This window comes from Peromyscus californicus, unplaced genomic scaffold (assembly GCF_007827085.1).
Source record: "Peromyscus californicus insignis strain IS unplaced genomic scaffold, ASM782708v3 Scaffold_7__1_contigs__length_154581171, whole genome shotgun sequence".
NCBI lineage: Eukaryota > Metazoa > Chordata > Mammalia > Rodentia > Cricetidae > Peromyscus > Peromyscus californicus.
Window position 1 is genome coordinate 70,390,079 of NW_026294595.1, and position 13,690 is coordinate 70,403,768.

The following is a 13,690-nucleotide window of genomic DNA, read 5'->3' on the forward strand; positions in this document are numbered from 1 at the left end:
GACACAGCAAATAGATCTGTGCCATTCTAAATGCTAGATGTTTTGATTTTGTTCTTTTAGGTGAAATTAAAAAAATTATTTTTACATCCCAACCAAAGTTTCCCCTCCCTCCCCTCTCCTCAGTTTTCCTCTCAACCTCCCCCCATCCACTCCTCCTCCAGTTTTCAGATACAGGTGGGCATCCCATGGATATCAGCCAACCATGGCATATCAAGTTGCAGTGAGACTAGGCACCTCTTCTTCTATTGCAGCTGGAAGAGGCAATCTGGTAGGCAGAATGGGTTCCAAAAGCAGGCAACAGAGCCAGAGACATCCCTTGCTCTCACTGTTAGGAGTCCCACACGAAGACCAGATTACCCAACTGAAATGGTCTAGATCTTGAAGGGGGAATGAGGGAGGGAACAGAAGGTTTCAGGTAGGGGCTAGATGGATTTTTGGATTGAACGAGAAACTGCACATAAAGCCTCCGGAAGTGCCGGGTATACAGCAAGTATGGTTACTGGATAGCAGTAGCTGTTGCATAGAGTGGCAGAGGTCAGCTAGTAGGCAACACACCAGAAGAGGTGCCCAAGAAAACTGCTACTGACTTTTGCAGTAAAGGATCCCAGCAAGGAGAGTTTAAGATACACAGTCAAGGGACAGGATTTTGGATTAAAAAAAAATGCCTGTTACACTGGCAGAACTTCACCTCCAGCACAAAGCTCACACCCACCACAAACAGTTCAGTTACTGTGCTCACAAGGCTTACCTCAGAAGGGAGGCACAGGCTTAAATTACCATCTTTAATTTCACTGCTGAGAATATGTCCGTAAGGACACCCATTTCAATGGGCCTTTCCTGTTGGATTCAGAAAAACTTGCAAGTGAGATCTTTAGCTGTTTTGAAGGTTTGTTTTATGTGGTGATACATTCTCAAGTCTTCTAGGGGAAAAATTCAGCAAAAGAAATCCAAGACTTCAGTGACTAAAGTCATAGCGTTTTCACTGGGGTGAGGGTAGGGGAGAAGGGTTCCCTCCACCCCTTTCTTTTTTTACTTCCTCCCCACCTCCCATCTTCCTTCTCTCCCTTTATCCCTCTCTTTTCAGTGTTGGGGATTGAACTCAGAGCCTCACACATGCTAGGCAAGAGCTTTTACTTCTGAGCTACATCCCCAGCCTTAGAGAAGGGTGTGACTTCTGAATGGAGGAGCAGGCATGATGTTTGCAACAATGATCTTTCAGATGATATCACTCTTGGCCTGCTTCCCATGGACATGCTGTTTGTCCTCAGTGCTTGGTTGGATTGGTACTGTGCTTCTGATGCAGTGGAGTGCCTATCGGAGGAACCACTGTCCATTCCTCCACCACAGAGGCAAGCTAACCAACAGCATTGACTAACATCATGATATGTTTTTTTCATTCTGGGATTGTGAATGTATGACGGCTATTTCATAACATGGCAATTCTCCGTTCCCCCTAAAAATCAAGCCCACGTGCGTCAGAGGAAGCAGCTGCAGAAAGAACAGTGGCAGAGGCTTGTGGGGCAGAGAAGAATGGCTGTCAAGAGGAGATGGTTGTTTTTATTCTGTCTGCCTGAGCAGAGAGCCCTTACGATACATTAACTCACACAGAGCAGGCGAGACCTGATGCTCAGATGGGAGATGAGCAGCGAGCAAGCTGCTGCAAGGTCAAATGCCCATTGTCCCCGTGCCTTAGAGAGCTTGATATTGACTACACAGTTTCTTCAGTGATTCCCCTTCCCATCAAACTGCTTTTATTTGAGAGCTACCAGCTTGAGTGCTTCTTCTCTGGGAAGGACCAGATGGGGCTTGGTTGCAGCCGCCACTGGAAATGACTGCTTCCGTCACTCTGTGAGGTGTACCAGGAGGGGGAACAAAGCCTTGAGTCCTGTTGTGAGGGGAAAGGTTACAGTGCCACCCCCCACCCCAGGACTAAAGAGTTTTATGTCTCTTCAGTCATATCCCCCTTTCTTTTCTTTTCAATTTTAAGAAAGAAAAATGGCCAACGCCTAACTTCTACCACAAGAATCCCACCCATCTACAGGCACCTGGATACTCGACCCCACATTGGCCCTTTAGAACCCTTGCCATCTTCAGAACTGTCCCTCAAACTTTTCTCCCTCAGCAAAAATGAACTTTTACTTTTCCACCCTGCTCATGTCCTCCACTTTGCTGAAATCAGTCAGTCTAGTCTTTGTCTGACTCAAGCCCAGCACCCTCTGTGAGTCCAGAGCGACATTTAAAGAACAGGGACACTGTGATGTAATTTGTGCAGCTGGCACCTCTAAAAGGTGGTCAATCTTATGATAGCTCCTTTTAAAACTGTCACTAAAATGTAGAATTCAATTGCTTTTACATACGGCTTTGTGAAATGCTTCTGCTGTCAACTCCATTTCTTTCTCCTGTGCGGAAATCCACAGATGAGGACTGAAGGAAAGATGAAGCAGTTTAGTCCTCAGAGATCAGTTCCCAAATTCTGGACTTAAACCTTTCCCAGAAACTGTTGAACCTAAGGAGTGGGGAACAGGTCTCAGTGTGTGTGCGCAACTCAGGCCCCCAGTCAGACCTGTCCAAACCATGAAGCATAATTGAATCAGCTGAAATCGCTTTACCGGAGAAGGTAGAATTAGACCCCATCTCTTTGTAAGTCACAACAGCGTTTCGCTGAGACATTTGGCAAATGTATGGGGACTTCAGAAATCTAGTGGTTGCTGCATGGTGAGGAGAAACACTATGGGGAGATTCCTGAGGTGAGGACTTGGCATTGCTTAACCTGCCTTCACAAATTCTCCCATACTCAGGATCCTTTCTCCTGTGTGTGGAAGTTCGTTTTCCAATATCTTTTCTTGGGATGGTGTATATTTAATCAGTTTTGCCGAGTAACGTATCATTCCAAAACATGGTAGCTTAACTATCATTTATTTGCCTTTTAATTCTGTTGGTTGGAAATTTGTGCTTGTTATAGCTAGTTGACGTTTTTGGTCTCCATTAAATTCATTTATCTTAAGTCAGTAGCCAGGCAGCGTTGCCACTGCTTATCAGGATTGTTTCAGAGGAGACAGCTTTCTCATGTGCCATACGGATTATCATGCAACTCGGATCAGCCAGGCTTTTTCACATGGCCACTGGACAAGATTCTGAGCAGATGTGAAAACTGCTAGGCTTCTTCTGGCTCATCTCCTGCTGCCACATTCTATTTTTCAAAGCTAGACTATTAGTCAGCTTTGATTGGTGGGGTAGAGAAATATTCCCCATCTCTTGTGAGAGGAATTGTAAAATTCCATATCAAGGGGTGCAAATAGCAGGATGGAGCAATGAAGAGCATTTTTAGTAGTTCTCTTAAAATTTATTTTGAAAGTTTCATTGTATATATTGTTTGTGTGTGGTACTGTTTTACATAAGGGCAATTTCATACAGTTAACATATTTTATGTTGAGCATCTTCCCCCCCCCCACCATTAGCCCCTATTTGTTCCTCTAGAGAGTTTTACTTCTATTATGTCACATATGCATACATGATACATATATGCATGCATGCATGCATCAGAACCACAAAAGAGAGAAGCAGTGACATTATCTGGAGGCTTAATTCCCTTAACATGCTGACTCAAGTTGCATCTATTCTCCTGAAAATAACATTACTTCCTTCTTCCTCCTTATGGCATAAGTCCTCTTTTACCTTTTTTTTTTTCCTCCAAGTTTCCTGGACTAGTGGCTTGGTGTCTAGTGGGATTTAGAGGGAGATTCACAACTATTATTACTTCAAATATTTCTTGTTTTTCCTTTTGGAGGTTCCTTTTAAAGCCAGTAAAGGCTTAGCGTTATGTCTGTAGACCCAAAGAAAATGCCAGGCTGATTTTTTTTTTAGGAGCTCCAACACACAGCTCTAGTGTTAGTCTCCACAGGAATGAATGAAATGCTTTCTTGATCTCTGATTATCAGCTCAATCCTCATCTCCGGTGCTTTACAGAGCTGTGTTCCTAGGCCTATGCAGGTCCCTTCTACCTCTATCTAGGCTTTCTGTCACCCTCAAAGTCATATTATCAGCTGCTGCCAGGAGGTCAACACACTCAAACTCCATTATCTAATTCCCCACCTTTTGATTTACCTGTGGTGACGCCTGCTTATAGGCTCTATTCGTACGCACTGTGCTTGGCAGTGCCGAAAGTATAGATAAATAAATAAAATAAACTCGACAGCACCAAAGCTGTCCCTTGGAGTGTGTGAAGCTTGGCTTGCACTGCTCCCTAGACCGGATCCATTGAGGGGCTGTTTAGTGATTATATAGGAAATCTGTTGTCCTACGTCAGGATTCCTCATGGAGAATACATTTAAAAACTCCCCAGATGTTACATACATCTGAGTTCAATGCAAATGTCAAGGCAAATCTAAGAGATTCTTTTTGAATCATTCTCTCACTTGGGCTATACCGATCTGCTTTCCTGCCTTACATAAATAATTGAGAATTGACTGCATAATACATGTGTGGTGGCTTATTTATAGTCTTTGATAGAACCCCTTGCATGCTTCATTGTGCTTTGTAAAACTCTAATATATTCAGATCATAAATATTCTCTTCTTTCTTGGAGGAGCTTCCTACAGGACCCCAAATGTAGTAAACGTTAAAATGGTAATGCCTGGAAAGCATAGTGTGTGGTCTAAGAGCCAATCTCCCATTGGGAAGATCCTCTGATGAGACAGGCACCGCTTAGGCACTTCCAGTGTGTGAATAATGCTCACCATCACCTTCAAAGTGTATTTGGTGATTGACCATTATTTTATATATGAGGAGAGTAAGGCTCTGAGCAGTTAAGTAACTTTTTTAGAAGAGCATAGAGCCACTATGTCATAATCCAGACTGGGAACAAAGGGCAGCTCCAGACTCAATCCTTTTTATTAAAATAGAGTTCTTAATGCTAATACGTTTTTACTGCAGTGCCACCACCATTCTATAGGAATGTGTTTGCTTCCTCCTGGAAGACTTCATCCCACTATGTTCCCTTCTCCATAGCTTTAAGCTAGAGCTACAAAGTAGAAGTCAGCTTTTAAAAACTCCAATGGGATAGGGATGGCAGAGATTGTAGACATCTAGGGGAAAGACATTGGCAGAGTCAGGGACACAAGAAGGAGTCTCCTTGCTATGCACTTTTCAAATTGAAGTCAGTTACTGTGAAAGCAGCTATCTGCAGGGGCCCATCTTCCTCTACCATGTTTGTGCTTCTCTGTGTACCTTACCTGCAGGGCAGGCCAATCGCTTCTATTAGTTCAGTTGTTGCTGAAAACATAGATCTTGTTTTACAAACTATTGGTTCCAATACAGCATCTCCCAAGGGCATTAGTTTTAGAACATGTCTGGGAAATGTTTAGAAATTAACCTGTTCCGGCACCTATACAAAAGGCACCCAGAAGCACTGCATTTACATACCCACTTAATTGTTTGATTTTGGGCAGAATTAATCACTGACATATGAGCAGATTTTAGGAGACTTGAAGAAGACATCATGCAGGGGTCTAGAGGGAATATGCTGTATGATCTTTGCTAGAACACAGGGCAGAAAAAACTTTTCACCTAGAAGGAATAAAATGTTAATAATGACATTTTAGATGGCAATTAAGATTGGGGAAATGCTTTTGGTGACAAGACCTACTGGAATCCTGTGAATCATGTCATAGAAGTTGCTATCCACATTTTTGGAAAGGCCAATCCAGGAGAGGGTTTCTGAGTCTTAGCTTAGAACAGTGAAGCCTCTGCTCCTTAGAGATGACAGCCAGGGGAAACTTTTGTTGTAAAAAACCAAAGACTACCACCAATATTGTAGTATGTCAGGAGAAATTTGATCATCATCATCATCATCATCCACACACATCCACACAGAGAGAGAGGGTCGGGGGGGGGGGAGAGAAAGAGGGAGAAAGAAGGAGGGAGAGGGTGGAGACAGAGATAGAGACACACACACACACACACACACACACACACACACACACACACACACACACACAGACAGAAAGAGGGAGAGATCCTTTTTAATCCTCTTAACTTGTTTCACATGTAATGCCTTCTTAGACCTTAGAAACTATGCTGGGTTTTGGCTTTCTTTGGTTCCCTGTAGCTGTAATAACAATCCCAGGTCCTTACAAATTAATTCTGATGACACACATTAGGGTTATAACTAAAGGCATCTGCTACATTGGGCTGACTTCCAATATTTCTGAGATACTATCCTTTCTTCTTCTAGGTCTCATTTTCTTCATGAACTTGGGGTAGTCACTGCCTCTGACACCAAGGAAAGGCCAAGAGATGACCAATGTTTCTGTCCTCCATTGGGCTTGTATCTCAGGATGGGTTCATCAGCATGTGCTCTCTGAACATTGTGTTACAGAGCATCATGCCATCTTCTAAGTTGACTAATCTCCAAGGCAACTGGATATTACAGCTGGGGTCACTGCATGCACTGTTGAGTTGTGCCTTCAATGAGAGCACCTAATCAAAAGTCAAGAGAGAGCTAACTCTGTGCCCACACACAGAGCCCTGGACTGTGTCACAGAGCTGTCTTCATCTGTATAGAGAGGTGTCCTTTCCTAATTTACTCCCAGGTAACTAATAATAGTCTAGCAGTGTTCGATTGTTGCTGCAGTTCCTCTAAAGGGATCCCTTTCTCACTCATGCAGTAGAAACTTAGGGCTTGCCATGGCCCTTCCTTTTCAATGATGCACCTTCAAAGTAAACCTCTTTTCTCTGTCTTCCTACATACATGAACAGGCATGCCCATCAGCTTTCGTGGCATCATGCATATATGTATGTTTATTGTATGTAGTTAACAAAACCTTATTTTATCCTCAAATTTTGTTCCCCTGGAGCTGAGTACTGTAATTTCACCTGAAATAATCCAAGGTTGTTCTTGAACCAAACACTTCAGAGTGACTATTACTGAGTAAAAGCAGGTTGATTCACACTTTTGTTTTAATGTTGGACTGCAGAGGGTCTTACCAGGATCCTCTTCCTCCAGGAAGTTATTTATCTAAATCTCTGTCAACAGGATTGTTTATATCAGTATTATTATCATTACCACCCCTACCATCATTATTGTCATCATCAGCATTATAGCCACCTCTACCAGGATCATCACTGCCATCAACAACATTATCACTACCATCCTCATCATCACCATCATCATCAGCATTATCATCACTTCATTCTTGTCCTTATTCCTTTAATGACTTTATCATACAGCCAGGCACTAAAGACATTTTGTCTGCAGCCCTTTCCTCCCCTATATGATCTTTAACCTGCCAAGTTATTCTCAAGCACCAGATTGGGCTTTCTTTGGTGTCTGGGTTCCTCCTGAGTAGACATCCTGGATTTCACCTGCATACAGGCTGTTTCAATTTAGTTGAATCCAAAGTTAACAGATGGCGTGTTCTACAGGAGGAGAGAATTGGAGCTTGATGTGTTCAGGAAAGTAAATCCATAGATGGCAAAAAATAAAATATTGTTTCTATTTACCATTATAAACTGATTTGGATTTGAATTTAAAGAAAACATAAATAAAAGCTACAGCTATTATTTTTCAATATGTATTTGGCTTTAAGCACAAGGCTAGATAAAAAAAAATTACAAGTCTCATATTCACCTTGCTGGCAGGTATTCTGATGAGGAGATATGAAGAAACTGTAATCACAGTAATGACAAATTTGTAAGGGGGATAGCTCATGTCCTTTCTCTGGGATAATCCCCCCCCCACCCATGCATTGGTTTTCAATGACCTCTGGATATCCTTACATGTGTATAATGCATATCTCAGCCTTAGATATAAAGGCATTTACAAAAATCTTCCAACATTTTTTTCCCCGCCATGAGAGTAATAAATACTCAATATACACAATTTTGTAATAATAGATAAAGTGCCCAAGGTCATGCTGATTTGATAAGTGGCAGAGTCAAGGCTCTCTACCACTGTTTGATATGAAATCATTGTCCTAATCTGGTCTTTTTTTGGCTGACTCATCTATGGGGTCAGATTCATTACTGTTTAATACACTGGCACATCTCAGTGCAGGGCTTTTGTTTGTTTTGCATAGTTCCATCTGTATTTAACATAGGTTAACAGTATGGAACTTATCTTGGCCAAACAGGCAGCCAATTTGGGGGATAGAATCATTCTCAGGATAAAAGCATCCCTGGATAAGCTGGTGCTGCAAATAGAATTGATGTCTATACATGACATATTGGCTCCTTTTAAATAAGGTTTTGAGATAAGGTCTTGCTATGTAGCTCCAGCTGGCCATGAACTTGTGGCAATTCTCATGCCTCAGTCTCCTGAGACATGGAATGACAGACATGTACCACCATACCCAGCAAGTTGGCTTCTTGTAAAGAATGCCCAGTGATCTGTAAAGTCATGTTGATCTGTAAATTCTGATGACTGTGATATCATATTGTTTCAGACTGACAAGTTTGCATGTTGCTTGGTGGGGTAGATTCCAGGTCACCTCTCGTTTTCCTCTTGTTTCCCAGACTCTGCCCCTGCCGGTGGGGGTTGTTTGCTGTTTTTAAGGCACAAGTTTTTGCTGTTTTTAAGACACAAGTTTTCTTGGTTTATTTTTCTTTTAGTTATAAATGAATGCAATGGAAGGCCTACAAAGTGATACATAAATATGAATCAGGTCTTTAAACCTTTATGAACTTAGAAATGGTTAGATGGTAGACAAAGCCTGTTCCATCTCTCAGATTCTTAAAAACCTTCCATCGATCAAAACAGTGGGAAAAATCAGAAGGGGGCCTAGACCATGAAATATTGTTAATTCTTTTCTTGCCAGTTGCAGCCAGTGGAAGTTTATGATCTCCATCAATTGATGACTTCAAGGTAACAGGACAGCCTGGAAGCAGAAAGGAAGCTACTTTTTACCAGAGGCATCAAGGTGGCATGCTGTTAGAGGCGGAGCTTATTTCTCATGACTAAAATGGAATAAGGTAAAATCCCCTGCCATAACCACAGTCTGGAAGGTTCAGCAATCTCCAACTACCAGTTATTTTGGCTGTGAGAATAATATTGCATTTGTTTTCTCTAATCTATGAACCTGGATGGAATAGAGACAGGAGTCATGCCACAGTGGTGTTCCTTTGGGAAGAAGCAACAGTAACTGGAGTCATAGATGGGCAGAAGAAGAAAGGCTTGCTTCAACCGTTGGTTACACCCTCGCTGATGCATAGCCTAACTCATGTTCTTTAATTTCTTTGAGCTTACATTTGCTCATGTATGAAATGGAACTAATAAAATGTTCCTGAGAGCTTTAGTGTAAAGATTAAATTTTAATGTATGCAGAATGCCTCTTGCTCAATAAATCTAGCTCCACAGTCTCATATTCAAAGTCTAGAGATCCAAAGATCAGGAAAACTGTTTTCTTGGGACCTACCTGGTTCCTTGGAACTTTCTGTCTGATCTGACCTCATCTGAAATTTCCACCGCTCTTGAGAAGCTACTCATAGTCTTTGTCCCAGTCAATGTGAATGTTAGCGCATAAATAGAAATGTGTTCGATTATTTGTGATAACTTAATCCTTTTAGGGGTGCTATATAGTGTACAATTTAGTTTTTGTTCTAGAGTGTGGAACAGTGCCCGGGAGATAGCTCGGTTGGAAGAGGATTTGCCCTATCGTGCATGAAGCACTGGGCTCAATCCTCCCAGTGTAAATGAGGGATGCTGCAAACCTTAATGCCAGAACTTAGAATGTGGAAGGTTGAGATACTCAAAGTTATTCTTTGTTAATAGTGAGCTCTAGACCAACCTAAGCTAGATGATATAATTTCAAAAAAATGTAAAACCATTCTGGATTCTGAGAATTAGGTCACTGATAATTTTTGATAAGGATTTTAAGCCTACATTCTTACCCTTCATCCAAAATGGGCAAATATGAAATTTTTTTTGTGCTGGATTATTCCCTTAATATCATAGAGTGCCAGTGTGGGAAAGCTGTCTTTAGAATAAATGCTTATTTTTATTGTCCTTAATTATGTATGTGTGCAAGTGTCTGCATGTGTTTATGTGCATGTGAGTGCCCATGGATGTCAGAGTCACTGGATCCTTCTGGAGCTGGAGTTACAGGTGGCTGTGAGCTGTCTGGCTTGGATGATAGGTGTTGACCTGGATGCTCTGGAAGAGCAGCAAGTACTCTTAGGCACAAAGCCATCTCTCCAGTCCTAAGAAAGCAATCTTTGGGACCTTTCTTTGGTCTTTCTTCATTTTATAAAAAATATTTTAATTAATTATTTGAGAATTTCATGCAGTGTATTTTGACATTTATTCCCACAGCTCCCCCTAATTCCTCACAGATCCCAGATCCTCTCACCTCCTTACTTCTAAAACTTGTGTATTCTTCTTTTTAAAAGTAATCAGTTTGTCCTGTCCATACTTTCCTAGGTGTGAGGCCAACTATTAGAACATGTTTGATCCACCAGAAGCCACTCCTGTAACTGGAGGCTTTTCTCTGTCCTGCCCTATCCCGTAGCTGTTTTCAAATAATCACTCAGAAGCTTATATTAATTATGAATGTTCAGCCAATGTCTCAGGCTTATTACTAACTAGCTCTTACATTTAAGTTAACCCATTTCTATTAACCTTTGTATCGCCATGTAGCCCGTGGCTTACTGGTGCTCTGGTGTCTTGTTTCCTTGGCGGCTAGCTGGCATCTGCCTGACTCCACTGCTCTCTTTCCTTCCTTAGTTTGGTTGTCTCACCCATACTTCCTGTCTGGCTACCAGCCAATCAGCTTTATTATTAACAATGAGAGCAACACACATTCACAACATATTGAAGGATATCCCACAGTATTTCCCCCTTTCTGTCTAATCAAAAGGGAAGGTTTTAACTTTAACATAGTAAAATTATATATAATAAAAACAGTTATCAAGTAAAAATCAGTTACAATATCTAGTCTATTTGCATTTGGCAAACTTAAAGAAAATACTCTATCATCTATCCTGTTTTTGTGAACCTAAAGTTTTATATCTAATTTACCTTTTATTATAACTAAGGAAAACAATAATTATAACTATCTAGTCTTCCACCCATCAAAGACCTGAAAAGGAAAATAGTATCACCTAAGTAAACAGGAAGTGCATTGCAAGCAACTTCCAAAACTCTAGAAATGACAGAGACATTTGGCTAGGAGACTGCCTGGACAGTCACCCAAGGTTTTTCTGTAACATTGGAGCATTCATCTTTAGCCTATGGGCCTAGAGTATCTGGCAGACTTTTCAGTGAAGCAGGAAATTTGAAAGACTGTCTCATTTATATTGGCAAAGTTTATCAGTTGCTTTCATCTGTGTCCTGCAGAATATCTGGCAGTTTTTTCTGTGAAGCAGAAACCCTGAAGGACTATCCAGCATTGTTTTGACAAAGGTTAGCAGTCACTTTACTTTGGGTTCTTCATATTCAATTTATACAGTATATTGTCAAGCAGTCTAGGCAGGAGCAGTTTCTTGCTCAAATGGCTAGCTTTGCCACATTGAAAGCAAATTCCATAAGAAGTTTCTTCAATGCCCATCATCCTCTTTGAAGTAACTGGTGGTTCCAGGAGCAGACACTGTGAAGAAAAGTCTAAGTTCCTAAAATGTTTTAAATGCCGTATTCTGTAGGTCTTTGAAGTGTTTGAAGATTACCTACCTAATTGAAATATATCTTTGTATACCTAAAAAACTTAACTAATATGGTTATCAGTTTGACTACTATAGATGACTATTAATCTGTACTTTTTAATTATACATTTAATACATACATTACATACATAAAATGAGCTGCATAAACATAATACCTTAAACAGGAGTACAAATATACACACAGTATGACAAAATTGACTTTAAATTTGTATCAATAAATGAAAATCCATACTAACGTACAATATTTTGAGATTAACAGTTGTATTTTGGATAAAAGTAGATTTAATGATCTACCCTGATTTTCATTATAATCTACCCCTTTACCCATCATTTCTGTATCACACACCCTGAAAGACAACTGACTTTCCCTCTTCCATTAGCGATCAGTTGCTGATTGCTCCTCAGCTGAGGGTGGAACTTCATGCTCACCTCCTCCCCTTGTGCTGGAATTTTCCCGGCTGGGTTTTCTTGTTTGGGTTTTCTGCAGATATGACAAACCCACGATGTCACAAACACTGTGAGTTCATGGGTGCATCTTCCCTGTTGTCTCCTTGTAGTCCTCTCCTGCTTCTGGTTCCTACAGCCCTTTCACCCCTTCTCCCACAATGACCCCTGAGCCTTGGGTGGAGAGAGTGTGATACCAATGTCCCATTTGAGGCTGAGCACACTGGCCTCATATTCTCAGCATGGTGGCTAGTTGTGGGTCTCTGTGTTAATCACCATCTACTGTAAAATGAATCCTCTCTAATGAGGGCTGAGTGATGCACTAATATATAGCAATAAGTCACCAGAAGTCAGGTCACTACTATGTCCATTTAGTAGAATAGTAGTAGCAGGTTCTCTACTAGGATCTATTTTCACATGAATTATAGGTTTATGACCATAACCTGGGTCTTGCCTTAGAGTTCTTTAATTTTTTAATTATAGTTTTACTTGTTTATTTTATGTGCATGTGTGTTCACCTATGTGGGCATGCATGACATAGCACATCTATGGAAGTCAGAGGATATCTTGTGGGAGTCAGTTCTTCCCCTGCATAATGAACTCACTCAGATCATCAGGCCTGGTAGCAGGGACTTTTACCTACTGAATCATCTCACTGACTAGAGTTCTTGGCAAAGGTCTTGAGACCTAGAACTCAGTGAGTTTTAATAAACGGGCTGGGGAAATAGCTTAAATGGTAAAATATTTGCCTTACAAGCATGAATTTAGAAGTCCAATTCCCAGCACCCATGTAAAAATGCTGGGCATGGTTACACACATCTGTAATCTTAGCCCGCAGGAGATGAATATAGGATCCCTGGGGTTCACTGGCCTATTGGTTTAGTCGAGCTAGTGAGCTCCAGGCCACTGACACATTCTGTCTCAAATGAAGTGGATGACATTCCTGAGGACACTGGAAGTTATCTTCTGGTCTCCATATGCAAACATAGACACAGACACAGACACAGACAGACAGATACCCATTTATTGTTCACCTGCATACACATATATAAAAAAAGGTAAAATAATACACATAAATATTATGATAGTATGACAGTAAGGGGAGAAAAGAAATTCAGCAGGCTTACAGTATCTATGAATATCCTAATATCACCTATAAAGATATTAGATGTGCTTTCAGAAGAGTATACATTTTTCTTCCTTTTTTAGTAGGCTTGACTCAATTTTTGGATTCCCTTCTGAAACAAAATAAATCAAGATTTTATTATTTACAAAGACAGGTCAGTTATTTCCTTGATTCTTAGCTACTCACTCAAATACATGCTAATTAGTCTTACCTTCTTAGTGCGGGAGTCTAAGACAAGGATTATGAAACCAAAGGGGAGAACAAGGCTCTGTCCACGGTGCTGAAGTATCCTGAGTCTATCTCCAAATCCAGATGCCCCGGCTCAGCTGTAAGAGAACAAATAATTGGTTGCTTGAAGTGCCAGTAGCTCATTTAAAACAAAACTCAAGTTTAATGGGTCCCATATCAAACAGATCACCCTGCACTGAGAGAACATTTTGTATTTTCAGGGATCCTGATGCGTGTGGT

The 13,690-nt window shown here is 41.0% G+C and overlaps 1 long non-coding RNA gene across 1 annotated transcript in view; it reads left to right on the forward strand.

Annotated features, from left to right (window-relative positions):
- Window positions 1–13,690, forward strand: part of LOC128101961 (uncharacterized) — a 109,048-nt gene that overhangs the window by 37,773 nt on the left and 57,585 nt on the right. The window contains exon 2 of the long non-coding RNA XR_008215259.1: window positions 8,814–8,967. This is a non-coding gene — a long non-coding RNA (uncharacterized LOC128101961). The remainder of the gene's footprint in view (window positions 1–8,813; window positions 8,968–13,690) is intronic.